We start from the raw sequence: 16,398 nt of genomic DNA, 5'->3' as shown, positions 1-16,398 counted from the left end.
TTTCAGTGGGCTTGGCGTTCGGCTCCATGGCTAAATGGTTAGCGTGCTGGCCTTTGGTCACAGGGGACCCGGGATCGATTCCCGGTCGGGTCAGAGATTTTAACCCTAAATGGTTAATTCCCTTGGCTCGGGGACTGAGTGTTTGTGCTGTCCCTAACATCCTTGCAGTTCACACTCCACACTTAACACTATCCTTCACTACAATAACGCGCAGTTACCTACACATGGCAGATGCCGCCCACCCTCATCGGAGGGTCTGCCTTACAAGGGCTGCAGCCGGCTAGAAATAGCCATACGAAATTAAAATTAAGTGGCCTTAGCAGACTGATATGTAATAGCAACTTCTGGCTCGGCGGGGAAAGCAACGGGGATCTACCTCACTCCTAATTTCTCTAGTATGCCTCATCAGTGATACCTAGGCTATCCTCATTAGCGGAGCTATGAGGATCAAACCAGCCTTCGGGCTGAATACCCAACATACAACATACATTATTATTATTATTATTATTATTATTATTATTATTATTATTATTATTATTATTATTATTATTATTATTATTATTATTATTATTATTATTCTAATAACGTGAAAAAGAAGGTCTGGGAGGTACAATTACATACTTTCAGCTCATTTGGTCCTGTAGTTTTGGTGTGGTCGAGCGGGAACGAGACACCGTATCATTTCAAGCTATTACGCGATTCATTGCAAATTATTTCGGAAATAATAAAAACAATTCAGGTTAATATTTTGAATTAAAACGTGGTTATTCACGTGACAATTTCCTCTGCGAATATTAATGCAAAATTTGATGAAATTCTTCCCAGTGGTTTAAACGTGAATTTTCACAAGGCACAGGCAGACGTTATTTCATTTTTATATAGCAGATATTCTCTCGTATTTGTGTTCAAAGCCACCAGTCGAATTATCCTGGAGATTGAAAAGAGGTGCAGCGAATATAGTTTCAAAATTAGCATTTCCAAGCCCAAAGCGATGTTTGTGGGGAGCAGTTAGTCTCCTTTTTCCAAATCTTCACAGTCCAAAGATTGCAAAATTTTCGTAACGCTACTTTTTTTTTTGTCGAAAACCACCGAGAATAAATCTAACTGCTTTTCTATTTCCCCCAGTTCGAGTAATCCTGGTGAGGGTCCCATACACTGGCATCATACTCTGATTGTGGTCTTACCAGAGATTTGTATGCCGTCTCCTTTACGTGGTGGTGGTGGTGGTTTTTATTTCGAGAGGAAGTACAAGGCAAAGGCCACGAAGGGCGTGAAAATGAAAGACTCCCCCCAATGAAGATCTTTCCTTATATTAACACATAGGTATTTTACAGTGATCCCCATGAGGACTTTCGCCCCATCAACGCAGTAATTAATTCTATTGCGTGTTTCTGTGGTGTGATACATTGTATGTGAATGACCATGTGTAATAAGATGAGGTCCCCGAGCAAGAAGAATTAACCCGCCCCGGCCGGGAATATCTAGGGTCCTATGAACCGAAGACCACTTCGCTATTATTTCCATTTAGCCAAGTGGCTGGATGGCAACAGATTACTGTATACAGTTCACTGACGTAAAACATCGCTGGCTGATCACGAAGTGAATTCCCGGCTACGAACTAGTTCAGCTGTGTGAGCCATTCGTTGGGAGTGATTAGTTCACGAACTACTGTACGTACTGAGGTCACGCTCAAGTGGACTCTATAATTAGCTGGTGGCAGCAGCTCATTACACGAAGGACACAACGCTTTATTTACCGCGTAGGTCGCTAATGTGTAACGGCTGTACTGTGTGGAGTTCACACATAGGCTTTGTGAAATCCAGTAGTGATAATATTATTTTCTTTAAACATATTTTCAGTTTCTATAGATTTAAGGGATGCCAAGTTGTCAGAATCTTAACCGGGAAGAATGGAAGGGTTGAGGGAAGAACGATTAAAGTCCAGAAAGCTTCATTTCGAGAACAAGAAGTTGGTGCATGCTCTCTGAAATAAATGTTTTCCGGGCTAATGCGTTAGCGGCCTATGCCACTCCGTCCCATTTAGTGCCGAGTTTGTGAATGGTGGAAGTCCTACGTTCTACGCGTCCTGGAGCCTCCATGGCCTTTACGGAGATGACTCTGGAAAATGCATATTATACGGCTGAGGCTTTTGCAACAATTTACCGGAATAATAATAATAAATAATAATGATAATAATGCGTATGACTCTATAGATAGACAGGCACTTTTCCGTGTACTGGAAGAATTCAAAGTAGACAGGAAACAAGAGAATTAATCATGCAAACACTAACAGGCACCACTTCCAGGATTATTCTTAGGGGAATTGTCTGATCCATTTCATGTTAAAACAGGAGTCCGAAAAGGAGGTGGGTTGTTCCCTTTATTGTTTAATCTTGCTTTGGAAAAAAAGTTATTAGGACTTGGGAAAAAGAAGTTAAAGGAATAACCTTTGGCAGATTACGTGAAAACAAAAGTAATTTACAGTGTTTGGCCCTCGCTGATGACTTATCAGTGTTATCCAATAAGACGGGAAGCGATTGCATCCATTGGAAAAACTCTATGAAATTGCATCCAGAACAGGACTCCAGTCTCATGTCAGAAAACTCACTACATGGAAGAATCGCTTCGGTACCTAGATGGACAACCAATGAAAACCCAAAATGGAAAAATATCCCAAGTGTTTGAATTCAAATACTTGGGAGGTCATCCAACGTTCAGGACCCAATCGTGAAGCAAACAAAGAAAGGGTCTCTAAACTGCAAAGAGCATACAGATTTACGTAGAGCAGATATAATTTTTAAAAAATCTATATCCCGAAATGCAAAATTGACATAACACTGGAATCAAGCCTGAACCTATATGCATCCGAAACACTGATCATTGGGGTCAGATAATTGATTAAAGCTGTAGAAAAGCTAGAAAGAAATATCGTAAAGAAATTTATTTTGACCAGTCTGTACAGGGGGAATTTGGGTGATAAGGAAATCTCAGAGAAAATCTGACACATTTAGGAAAAGATGTTTTAAATTTTGTAGACATATTCTCAGAATGAGTAATCAGAGATTGACCAAAATAATTCTGAACCTCGCCGTATCAATGTAAGTAAAAACAATTGGCTGCTCGAAGTTGGAAAACTTCAGGAAATAGGCATCACAAATGACATTGTGTTAGACAGATCTAAGTTCAGAAAATTAGTCGACAATCAGCGCTTTAAATATTATCCAAGCACTACCCCCAACAAAACTTTGTCAGAAGATCGCAAGAGAAGCCACAACGAGAGGATGAAGAGATTGAGAAGAAAAACGCAACAACATAGCTAAATTAGTTCAATCGCGGTCCTTAGTTGGGCATAACGAGGAATAATAATAATAATAATAATAATAATATAATAATAATAATAATAATAATAGTAATGATCATCGTGTGGCCTCTGCTACTTCAAGGAAATCATATCGATAAACAGACTGGCTGCCATAAGCCCATATCGTTGCTTAGATACGTGCTTCATTTTACATGTCCAACGGTAATGAAAAAACTGATTCAATGTAACATGTCTTGTTCTGTCGGCACAAGGCTGGCGAATTGCAACACGTGCAGATACCAGCAGTCTGAGCTGCGATTGCACTCGCCAATTTGGTCTCAGAAAGCCAGCGTTGTACTGTCTGAGCCTTGCTCGAAATGAATAGAATATACGTAAAAGTTGGATAGGTGAAGTCTCAGCAAGCCAGGAATTCTTTATAACTCATTTGGCAAGAGAGAATTGGACGCCCTAAAGATTGGTTGCAATAGCCTGATCAATTAGATTTGATGACGACGGCGATGGTAAAGGGGGTATGTTACGAAACTGTCTATGTTGCGGGCTCAAGAAATCCTTGGCCTCCATCGCAATAGATTCCTAACATCGTGCCATCTATAACAACTGTGTTTAACGGCAGTTATTTGCGTCTAGAATGAAGGTAGGACGGGGACTTGGAATGGGGAAGATACAATTCCAGCATTTTCCCTCAATGAATAGAATAGTTGCGGGATTCGAACATTAGACTTTCGAAGTATTTTACTGTGAAGTCCAAACATGGAACGTGCGCGAACCGTTCTGGTACAAATGAGGATTGTAGCAAACTCATTCAAAATACTGTTTGTACGCATTCTAAAACAATCACATCCTGTGTCTGGCCGTAGTGGTGAAAATGTGTTCGATTGTCGTCAAATGGCATGGATTCTACAGTATAACCCGTCTGGAGTTCATCTTTTTGGTGAATTTGTGGACTTAACCCTGTTTACGGCTGGATGTCTTTCCCGACGCCAATCCTATGCGGAGGGATGAATTCGTTATTTGTGTTTCTGTGGTGAATAGTTGCATGTGTATGAAAATGAGTGCATTACGGCACAAACACTGAGTCCTCGAGTCAGCCAAGGAGCTGGACGGAAATTTAACAAGTTAGGGTGGCCTCAGTGTTAGAGTTAACAACTCTTACCGCCACGCGTTGGTGGTTTTTGCTGTAAAAGGAAGTACATCTGGGCAACCATCCTCTATTAACACTAATCAGAGGGGGGAAATGGAAGGGATCCGACACTTCGGAAAATGAAAGGATCGGCAAGAAAGGAAGGACCACGAAGGGCGTGAAAGGGCGTGAAGAGAACAAGAGGTGGTCGGATAGCAAAGATGAAAGTGAGGATTCTGGCACAAGTGGAAATGGCGTCAGATTCAGCTAGGATCGTGGTCGCCAACCCACCTGGTTACCTGGCGGTAATAATTTCCTGTGGCTATTTCTAGCCGGGTGCAGCCCTTGTAAGGCAGACCCTCCGATGAGGGTGGGTGGCATCTGCAATGTGTAGGTAACTGTGTGTTATTGTGGTGGAGGGTAGTGTTGTGTGTGGTGTGTTGTGAGTTGCAGGGGGGGTGTTGGGGACAGCACAAATACCCAGCCCCCGAGCCATTGGAATTGACCAATGATGGTTAAAGTCCTCGACCCGGCCGGGGATCGAAATCGGGACCCTCTGAACCGAAGATCAGTACGCTGATCATTCAGGTAACGAGTCGGACAGAGTAAACTCGTGTCCTCGCCCCGACGTGGTGCAGCTCTTTTCAGGCACACCCCCAATACAGGTGAGTTGCATGTACCTTTTTAACCACATACCAGCCCTCCTGCCATTCTTAAATCTCTGACAGTACCGGGAATCGAACCCGAACCTCCGAGGACGGCAGCTAATTACACTAACCGCTACGCTACGGAGGCGAACGGCACCTGGAGTGTCTTCTTACAACAGGCAAGGTCTAAAGATCTACCGCCCCCACCCACACGGGAAACCTTTACCCTCCACCCCTCGAAGAACCTTGATGACTTTTGAGAGTTTTTCCCGTCATAGTGCCCCTGTCTCCACTATAACTAAACAATTAATCTCGATTTTTCAGTTCTCTTATTGCACCTTTCAGGTTTTTAGAGCGAGATTTTGTGCCTACGTCAAGGGACACTGTCATTTTAAGCAGATATTGCAGATAGTTTTCAAGTCTTTTGACCATAACATTTACATTGTTCTTTAGTAATCATGTATATCAAGTTCGGACTAGAATTATCCTGACAAAATTATGGAATAGCCTTGTGTTTGTCATCTCCATATATTACCACAATTTTTCTGTAACATATTACGACTCTTTAGTGTGAGACATCCACTTAAAACATGTTTTGTTAAGTCCTGGTGACTGAATCAGTATGCATGTATCCATTCCAAGGATATCCACAACGTGAACTGAAAGCCATCAAGCTTGCTAAGCAACAAACGAGTTTAATTTTGTGTACCTAGATAAGTTGTTTGGCAGGAACGATATTAGGAACGCAATTTTGTTCCAAACGGGTACAGTATTCTTCACACTGCGGACCTTAATTATTACTCGAACCTCGAATTTAACAATACTGAAGTTCATTATTTCTATGTGTCTTGTAGTGAAAGAGTTAATTCCCTCTAAATCAGTGTTCTAAATCCACCAGAATCTAACTAAAGTTGACGTTAGATGTGGGGGAGACTGTAGTTAATGGCGACGGCATGACATAGTTTTCTACAAAGTGAAGAAAGTAAATCACAGCTGTGTCAACGCTTGAGTTTTTCAATAAATACCTGACAAATCGCGAAAATGAGATCGATGAATTTGAATCTCCTTCCTGTACATCTCTTCATTTGACCATGACAATATCGTACAAGTTTCGATATAGTAAAATCTGCAAACTGTTTGAATTAATTTCTCCAGCTAGCATCTCAGTGTTTTAGGACATCACATTGAATATATTATTTAATTCGCATGCTTTCATTTCACATATATAAGGCTTTTTTTGTTGGCTGTTAATGGATGAAAAAATTACTACATTCAAATGACAACTTCAAGAAGCACGTAAATAACATACTTTCGAGAATTTTAGCCAAGAGTCCGGTTAGGCTGAATGCTCTTCGTTTCAGAGGGCACCGGGTTCGATTTCCAGCAGATTCCTTCATATGGGGGACTGGGTGAATGTGTTAGTCTTAATACACATCACACTACCAACCACCACAGAGTAATGAATACATCCCTCTTTATCAAATTAGCGGCAGGATGGGCATTCGACCGTAAACGTGGGCCGAATCCACACAAAATTCTGACCCTCAAGAAATTAGGAAAAATAAGTTCTGGAGAGCGAAAGAAAAAGTATTACCGGCAAGTCATTGCTGAAGTTGTTTTCGTGACTTGTTTGCCCTAACAGTTTTTAAACATTCCTTGAGAAAACCATATGGGCTATAGTATTCTATGATGTGAATGATTAGCATTTCCAAATCCAACCTCTTACATTGCTTAGTGATTGGATTTAAGCTTCTAGGCTAAAAAAAATTGTATACTAAATTGACAATGCTAGTGACTTTCCTTTCTAGAATAGTTGTCGAACGGCGAGCAAATGATAGTTGGCAAGAGACCGGTCGGCATTCGGCAACGCTGTGGTTAGCACATGAACATAAGTCGTTGATAGCAGTGTTGAAAGGGAACTTAATTTCGCGGCGGAAGTTCTCGGCGAACTTCCCTTTCCTGAGCATGCGCAGAAGACTCAACCATTCAGTAGAGTGCTGTCAGCTGGAGTGAGTGTGTCGCTGGGCCTGTTTGTGGTTCATATACTGTTAAACGTAACGTGGTAAGTTTGACTGCATTGATGCTGATCCGTTGAATATCTCTTCAAGTGTTTCACTAATTTCGGATAGTCTTCTTGTATATTGTTTCGAATTATTTCTTTCATTTATTCATGTTTCCATTGTTGTGTAATGTATATGGAACTTCGCCTTAGGAAATGGCAAAGATGCGATGCTGTTGGTCTTCGCTATCTATCAGAAATAGCTGACTATTGAAATAACATAAATCTACATCTCAGCACACCGTGATTTATAAGACTGACTCTCTGCGTGGTGTTACTGAACGAAGGGAAGTTGTTGTCATCGTCATGGCGGCTTCAGATAAATTTGTATGTTCTATACTGGAGGGTTCATGAAAAATTTTGAGTTATTCGCGTATGTTGTGATCCACTTTCTTTCTGTAAATATATATATCAGATAAGAAAGTCCACCCTCATCGGAGGGTCTGCCTTACAAGGGCTGCACTCGGCTAGAAATAGCCACACGAAATTATTATTATAGATAAGAAAGTACATTTTTTCTGACATCCTTTTAAAGGGACTGGACTTCAAGGTCACGCGTTTCATTATTGGAGAGCCTAGACGTTACCAGCGAAATATCTAAGGAGTTCACAACGAAAATAAACTGGCCTAGGAAATTCGAACGAAATAATTCGCATGTTATGAAAACATCATTGCGTGATCTACGTTAGGCACCGAGGTGACTATTCGCGCACATGCTTGTCACTACATTCTATAAACGAATTCTTATGGTATTTTTCCAATCCAGCCATCAGAGTTGGAAGTGAATATAAACAAACCCAGGTTTTCGGAAGACCTGTGATGACTTGGATTTTAGAACTATCATACTCCAGATATTTCCTCCTTTCCAGTCTGAAACTCCTTTACTTCGTTCTGCCTTTGTACAGAGAAAATGGAGTTCAACATTAATTTATAAATATTTGCTGAAGTTTACTTACCGAACACCTGCAACTGTAATGTATGAGGATTAGATTTACCAACGAAGAAGAGGGAGGAACGTGTCTACTCCCTATTCAAATCTAATGGAGGGAAAGAAACCTGTGGTACATTTTGCTGTACTACAGTCACTCATTACTTGTATAATTTTAAGAAAGAATTTCAGTATTCTAAATACAATGCAGCGATTTTGACTTACTGAAACTTTAAATTACTATTCGCGTACAGCTAGCTTAATTATAACAAGAGACGAATATAACTAACAGTGAATTAAAAGTAATATACTACGAAATTTCAGGTAACAAAGTTCGCCAAGGTGACCAAATCTCATCCTGTCAAGCGATCCGCGTATATCAGGGGTTGTAAGGACTAAAATAATCCAGCACTACCTTCAAAACTTTGGGACACTTGGTTAATTTGTAACCTATTATAACGCAAACTTTCGGCCTTTTCTAGATTCATATGATACAATTGCTCACTGAACTACTTGAGAGGAGAAACAACTCCCTCAATGTGTATCATTATAAATTAGTGATGGTGAGGGAAGACTTCTTCTTTATCTCGAGATTTTTATATTCCAAGACCAAGATTTACCTCCGTCAGTGTAAGTAACTTTTTTTTTGGTGTCAACGGGTAACTTTAGACATAAATGTGTACAAGGGCATAGTTTTCACTCCGGGCCTCTTTACTTGTCCTCTTCAACAAAATATGTTCCAAATATTGTTCTACAAACATATAGACTCCTTATTTTTCCTCTTCAGCCAAATTGCGTTCGTCCTTATAAAGGAAAGGCATCATTGTAGGTGTTTATTACAGGTTTACGGGCAGAAAGAACTTTAATTACATAAGGTCTCCATGAAAGGCGCAACTCGTTACTATAGGGGTTGAGTTTGAGTTAAATAACGTATGTAGAAAGGTGGAGGTATATTAACTTGTAATTAGGATTATTGGGCCAAACAGGGCTGATGTTGCAATGGGTTATATTTTTAAAGTTTCTGAAAATCTGCACGTTTCCATCAGTCTCGAGTTATACTGTTTTAACTGGTTTCTCACACTAAAAATATTATTTCTTCTGAAATGTGCAGTTTTAACCCTTTCGCTCCGACATTTTGGCAGGGTATGTGCAAGAAATCCCAGGCCCTTTTCTTGCTTTATTCAAGTATTTTACTACAATATGCTTATTTCACTTATTTATTGTCTAAATTGAATAATTTTAATGATTTATTTGTAAATACATACTATAAAAGATACTAAATGAAAAAAAATAATCATTTCAGAAAGATATATAATTTTTCAAAATCTACTGACCAAATCAGAAAGTTTCTTTTTTCACAATTCTTCAAAATTTCAAATACAAAAAAAAAATAGCTGGCCTCCAACCATCCATATTACTTAAAAGAACATTTAAAAATGAACAAAACCACTAAATTTCGAAAGTTTACTTTAAAAAATAACTGAAACATAAACCAGCAATTTGTATTTCTCGGCACATAACTTTCATATGTTCAAAATAACAATAGTAAACAAGAAAACCCCCAAAAATGTCGCTGTTCATGAAAATAACATTAACTTAAAAAAAATACACTACTATTTACAGTTCGTATATTTTTCTGCAGAGGGTAGCGTAAAGGGTGCAATCCCTTTTTGCACTTTGAGCCTATAAAAGTAGATTTTCTCTTTTGCCTCCAGATTTGGTGCTAGCTGCGCTACACACACACACACACACACACACACAGCAGTTTCTTTCCTTTTTGATAGGCAATTTTTCAAAATTCTTTCTCTACAGCACGCCTACTGGCATCAACACCGTTCACTTTCTTCCAACAACGTAGTCAGCTGGCGCACAAGGTCAATGCCTTCTAGATTTCACTCGCTTCTTTCGGCACTGTATACTATACTAAAGGGCTCATAAGCACTTCGTTCCACCAGAGATCGGCATTGCTTTCTCATGTCCAGTATTCTTCTCTTGTATTTTTCCTGTTCGACATTCCTTGTCAAAACGTTGAGTGTTGGATTTGTGAAGCTTGTAACTGTTCCCTCTCATCAAAACACTTGAGGAGATGAAAGTTATAATATTGGGACACATGAATATTAAATAAACTATTTGTGGCTTGCCCGCAAATTGCCACGCAAATAGAAACAATTAACATTCCATGGTTCCCCATTTCTCTATGTAATGTTCGGGCGCCATGATTACAGTCTTTAATAAAACTGTAAACCAAAATTTATATTTACTAGCATAGAGACTTATACTTAAATCACAGGGGTAGGATTTTAAATAATTAACCATTAAGTATCGCTTAAGAAAGAAAATTAACGCATTATAAAATACAAATGAGTTTATTATATTAAAAAAAGAGAGATGAATCGGAAACGTTTCCTTAAAGCGTGGAGGGATTTATAATTTACTGAATTTACTATTGCTTGCTTTATCTAATTGAAGCTCACCAATTGCAGCTTCCGTTGACGTCATCTGGTTTCCGTGGTTACTCGTTCTCTTCTTCTCGATGTAGACTTTGCTCCATGGAAATCCTTCCTTCCTTCTGATATGGTACGGGCTATCTGGACTAACACTCCCTACTTGCCTAGTCTTTAAATTAGACATTGGCCCTATACTTGTAAAAACTGATCAGCGTTGATCGTATGAGGAGAAAATTCAGAAATATGAATTTTTCCATATTAGTAGAAATCTCAATCCAACTGAGCTATACTATTTATACGGTACAGACTTGTACCAAATTTCCGTAGACTTGAACTAAACATAGTTCTTCGTCCACAATATTTACTGAATATCACACAAGCCATAAGCTAGTTTCGTTTCTCGTAGATCCGATAACATAACCGAAGCGACAACACATTGTACAAAAGTAACAATGTCGCTGAGCGACCACACACTGTTTCAAATATCAAATCACGTCGTTCAAAGTAGATGTTCACAGTAGAATTAGTAGTGATGGAGTTCACGTAGTTAGGATGTAAGGTCGTAAGGTCCCGTTCTCGTGTTGAGAATCAGTGTATATCCGGGCTCACCCCCACTCTTGGTAACAGTTCAATCTCAAAACTCATATACAACGAAGTATCTGATTTGATAGATCGAAGCATCAACTTCCCTTTTCTTCTTCCTCGACAAGTCCAGAAGGCGTGGCGATGATATAGCTGACCAGCTTGCAAGCCTCGCGCACGGGTCGCTGTTTACTAGCCTTGGTCATAAAATAAACCCATGACTCACGCAAAATCCCAAGCTTCAAGAATAACCCTCCGTATACACAAACATGAGATGAAATGAAAACAACTATGTCTCAACATATTGACCGTATTTACAACATAATTCTTATCCTACATAATATAATAATTTAAATACTAAAACGATGTTATTATATATACAATATGATTCCAAAAAGCCTTGATTACAAATGATTGACGTTGAATAAATATGTTATTACAAATAATTGCCGATGGCGGATAAACTTGGTATCAAATGATATCGCGTAAAATGATATTATATTAAATTAGTAGGGCTGGAGAAGCCTGGACGGTTACAAGCTAAAGGAATATTTCGCTTTCCTTTTGCCACTTTACCATTTCATTCTCTTACTGTTCTCAGTACCTTCAGTTTTGTTAAGAATATTAGAAATCTTCCGAATTTATTTGATTTAAGAATGTCTGTTAATTTCATTTGCCCCTTAAGGGGGCGGGGGCGTTACACCTTTATAGTAAACATTATCTCCTCTACTTCAAAATATATTAAATTAATTGTATTTATAGTGCAACAAATACGAATATATGTGCAAATTTGATAAAACGACAGATGACCAAGCTTTTAAAAAGTCTGATCATTATTTCATGGATACGGTAATAATGAATGCATGTTAAATATACAATATTTTGTTAAACTATCATTGATGAGGTATAAAAAATTGTTTGTTACTTATAATTTATCTTAAGTGTACTACCCCTTTAAAGGAGCGGCTACCACCACATATTTTCTTATCACTTGATATAATTCCAAGCTTTCCTAGAACTCAGGTTATTAACTAAACCTTCTCTAGCTTGTTGGAGGAATATAGCGTCTGATGTCAGGCACTGAATTTATCATCTGACCTTCTGATAGCCTTTCTTTACAATAGCGTGTACTGCAATGTGCATTTTAAATAAGACATTCGCGAGATAAGAACATCTGATGATATTCCGCCACTGGCGTGGTCAAGTGGTAAATGTGTTTTTCCCGTGCCAGAGATTGTGGATTCGGTTGCCTGAGAGGAAATACGAGAGTTTCTTTAAGACTTACACCTGTACAAATTTCGAAATGTATCTTTTTTTTTTTTTTTTTTAAGAGTGAAACTAACCAGACGTTTTTCAGCTTTCCATCACCGTAGCTATACAGGAACAAAACTGTAGTATTTAATTTCCTCCAAGGTGCCCGCCTAGCCTGACGTTTGTTATTATTATTCATTCAATTTATTCATTTAACTTCGCTAATCGGCCAACTAGGGACCACGATAAGCCTCACTTTACATTCTGGCATTTATTAATTTTTCGCTTGATCCACATCGTCTTCATTAGCTCACTGTGTTTAGCACAACATTCTTCTGTCCATTTAGCACTAGTTGCCCGTTTTTCGTCCCGGAAAGTCCCAAAAGTCTTTATGGCTGCTCTGAAAAGGTTTCGGTCTTGTGCATCTTCTGCTTGTAGGTCCAGTTCTTTAAGATCTTTCTCGACATTAACGTACCATGGCATTGCTGTTTTTGGTTTTGAGTCAAATATACTGAGGATACGTTTCGTCCATTGGGAGTCGATCATCCGTCGTATATGACCGTATTATTATTATTAATTTATTTGTCTGTGTAGGTCAACCCTTGCTGTTCTTCTTTTAGGTTATTGTAGCCTAGAGTGCCCTATCTCTTGCCGGCCTCTCATGGCCTTATAACTCTTCATTCTACGTCCTATTTCTCTTAAGATCAGAGTTAAGAGTACCAGGGCGGAACGTGGGTTCGAATCTCCCCGCCCACCAGGAAAATCGCGAGGAATATGATTTCTACGCAACGTTCTTGACACTGCCGTGATTACAATGAAACCCATGTCGTAGCGTACTGATTTGAACACTTCAGATGTTCACTTGCGATCCACCCCAGCTTCGCTCTGAAGCAGTTTTGAAATCTTAGTGATATGCTTTGTAAGATTTCCTTGTAGACAATATTCGTTTTCTCTTGGTGTATATGTGTAATCGCTTACAAAGGGAATCACCGCTATCTCGGTCCTCCTATACTGCCTACTCTATGCAAAGCGTTTTGTTTGCGAATAGGCCGCGACAAAAGTTCTCCGTCAGATGGCAGGCATTGACGTATAAAGTTCTTAACGCGTTATTATGACGACAGCCCACAAAACACTATGCGGTATAGTCACATGTTCACTGTAGCTCGTAAATTACATCAGTAATATTAAATATCGATAATATTACTTGTATGGAGTCATTGGCCTCTTCATGACACAATTTAAAGATTTTCCTGGACGGTTGATATTTTGTGCTTTGTGCTTTGGGTATCAAAGTCCTCCCCTGTCCTGATGCGTAATAAGTTCCATTTAGTGGTGTCGAATCTCTAGGCAGTGAGATGTTGCTGACGCAAATGTCACCCACACTCCATCCTCTCTTCAACATGAACCAAGTACCCGAAAATTAGGACTTGATTTTGTTTCTAGATTCATTGGGACATTGCCATTTGTATATTTGAGGTTGTCCGAATTGTCTAAACATGAAGACGCTTGTTTCGCGATTGTCCGTCACAATTCTTATCACAAGGAATCCACTATCTTCCACGGCTTTAATCACCTTCCAGAATACGGTGTAAACGTGTAAAGGCTACAGATGCGAGAGTAATTTGAGGATATCCTTTATTAGGACCTTACCTGGATATAGCAGGCAGCCACTTTTGTCTTAATTTCCTTCTAGACGGTATTTTATGGAATCGTATCTCTTCTGGCTGCGAACCACCTTGCCGAGATTTGCAAAATGGTACACAACAGTTGTATATTTTGGGGGAAAATCTGGTTTCAGTTAAAAAAAAAAAAAACACCAAATACATGTATAATTTGCACAAACGGAAGAAAATAAGTACACTTTAAAATAACATGATTCATTTCACAGTTCTGTACAAAGTGTCACTTGTACAAATGGAAGTGAACAGGCAGATGTACTCATTGTACGAAATAACTCAGCTTTTTACTCACACGCATTCATCAATAACACGGATGATGGTGCGTCTACGACTGCACTCTTACGGCGACTTAAAGAAATACTGATATTCGGGCCTTCCTGTGTTAAACTAGTGGCATAGAGCAGGCAGTATGATGATCGAGACGACGCGGCGGTGAAAGGAATGAACGCATGGTATTGTATGTTCCTCGCATTTAATATTTTATTAGACTTAATGTTGAATGGTTGCAAAGAACACCACAAAAATTTATATAACTCAATGCATTCGAGATGAAATGAACCTGACTGGAATCAGAACATTTTAATAGACAAAATATGGTTCACCTACCATGCGGATAAAAACCCTGTGGATGCCAGCGACAAACATTGTATAAATAGATCCAGTTTTTTCTGATAACAAATATTGCAATCCTCAGCGGTCAGTTTTTAGCGAATGCAGGCCTACATGTTGTAGCTACCTAAACCCCAAGTATGTCGGGAAGAATTGTTGAGCATAAAGAGCTCCAAAAATCTACCTGTTTGTAGAAAGTAATAAGTTTTTATGTTATAGTTTGCAGAAAATAAACTTAAAATTTGGAAGCATGTTTTGACGATGTAAATAATAATCTTTATCAAAATAAATTGTTAGTTTACTTCGATAATCTGAAGATAAATATACCCTTGTCACTTGAGGAGAAAGAAGAGAGCTAACATTCAGGCGGCCGGAAGGGCCTTACATACAGTGCATAAGTCTTGTTTGTACACCCCATTTAACAGATATGTCTTTATAATTTCTAAATAGTACATAACCAATGCACGAGACTTGGATAAGTTATTGCACAAGGTGTTGAGAACTTGATGTTAGCGATCAAAAGTCTCGGTACATCATTTTTAAAGAATGGGAGTGAAATATGTTGTGTAGTGGCCTACTTGCTTGCAAGTCTTGTTTGTACACGTTCACTACCTCGTATTTGCTCGGGAACACTCCTAGTTAGCTCGTGTGTATCTGTGCTGTGCTAGTGTGTATATTTTCGCAGTTTGTGCACCAGGCCGTGAGTTACATAATAGGTAAAACAACAGAGTTCAGTGACGAACTGAAAAATGTAATTTTATCTCTTGGATTGCAAGGGTATTCCTTGCCTGAAATTGGACGCAAAGTAAATAAACCGCATTCCACAATACACTATGTGTTGGACAAATTCAGATATAGAGGAACCACAAATAATTTGCCAAGAAAAGCAAAAGAAAAGATACTGAACAGGAGATACGTACGTTATATTGTGAAACAAGTAAGACAGAATCCACAGTTAAGTGCACATAAGATCCGCGTAATGCTGGAAGGAAGTACGAAGAAAAAAATACCAAGTCAGACAATTCGTAGCATATTACGGAAATATGATTATCACAGTAGACGGCCACGGAAAAGGCCGTTTGTTACTGAAACAATCGAAAAGCCAGAATGAATTTTTTGCAGAGAGTGTGAAAACAAGGATTGTACGTTCTGGAACAAAGTTATTTGGTCAGATGAGACCAAAATATCTCTATACGGTTCGAATGGAAACAGTTCTGTATGAAGACAAGTAAATACAGCCAATAAATCTGCAAATATCCTAGCCACCGCAAAACATGGAGGTGGATCAATTCTGATTTGGGGGTGCATGTCGTCTTGTGGAGTGGAAAATATCGGAATCATCAATGGTATCATGGACAGATGAGGTTATTTAAACATTTTAAAGACCAATATCAAACAGAGTGCAGTAAAAATGGGGTTGGGGTCTCGCTACATCTTTCAGCAAGATAATGACCCCAAGCACACAGCTAATATTTGCAAACAGTGGCTGATAAAGAACTCACCAACGCAACTGCGAACTCCTGCCCAATCCCCTGAACTGAAACCCACAGAAATTTTGTTGGTCAACCTAAAAATACGGGTTCATGAAAGGAAACGTCAATCATTTGAGCAGTTAAGTGCATTTGACGAAGAAGGGGTAAAACCTATCCAGAAAGATGTAACAAACTGGTTCATTCCATACAGCGAAGGTGCAAGTCCGTTCTCAAGGCCACAGGATACTCATCGGGGTATTAAATCCAAGGAAACAAGTGTTTT

At 39.1% G+C, this 16,398-nt stretch overlaps 1 protein-coding gene across 3 annotated transcripts in view; it reads left to right on the top strand.

Moving 5' to 3' along the window:
* The window catches only part of Reph (Regulator of eph expression), a 456,933-nt gene that overhangs the window by 196,804 nt on the left and 243,731 nt on the right, over window positions 1-16,398 (top strand). The window contains exon 1 of one of the 3 annotated variants that reach the window (XM_067153460.2): window positions 7,085-7,150. The exons of the other annotated variants lie outside the window; for them this stretch is intronic. The gene's annotated coding sequence lies outside the window, so the exon portion shown is untranslated. Of the gene's footprint in view, window positions 1-7,084; window positions 7,151-16,398 lie in introns of those variants that run through there. 3 annotated transcript variants of the gene reach the window in all.

Source organism: Anabrus simplex, chromosome 9 (genome assembly GCF_040414725.1).
Source record: "Anabrus simplex isolate iqAnaSimp1 chromosome 9, ASM4041472v1, whole genome shotgun sequence".
Taxonomy (NCBI): Eukaryota; Metazoa; Arthropoda; class Insecta; order Orthoptera; family Tettigoniidae; genus Anabrus; species Anabrus simplex.
The sequence above is the reverse complement of the archived record's forward strand: the minus strand, read 5'-3'. Positions and strand labels throughout refer to the sequence as shown.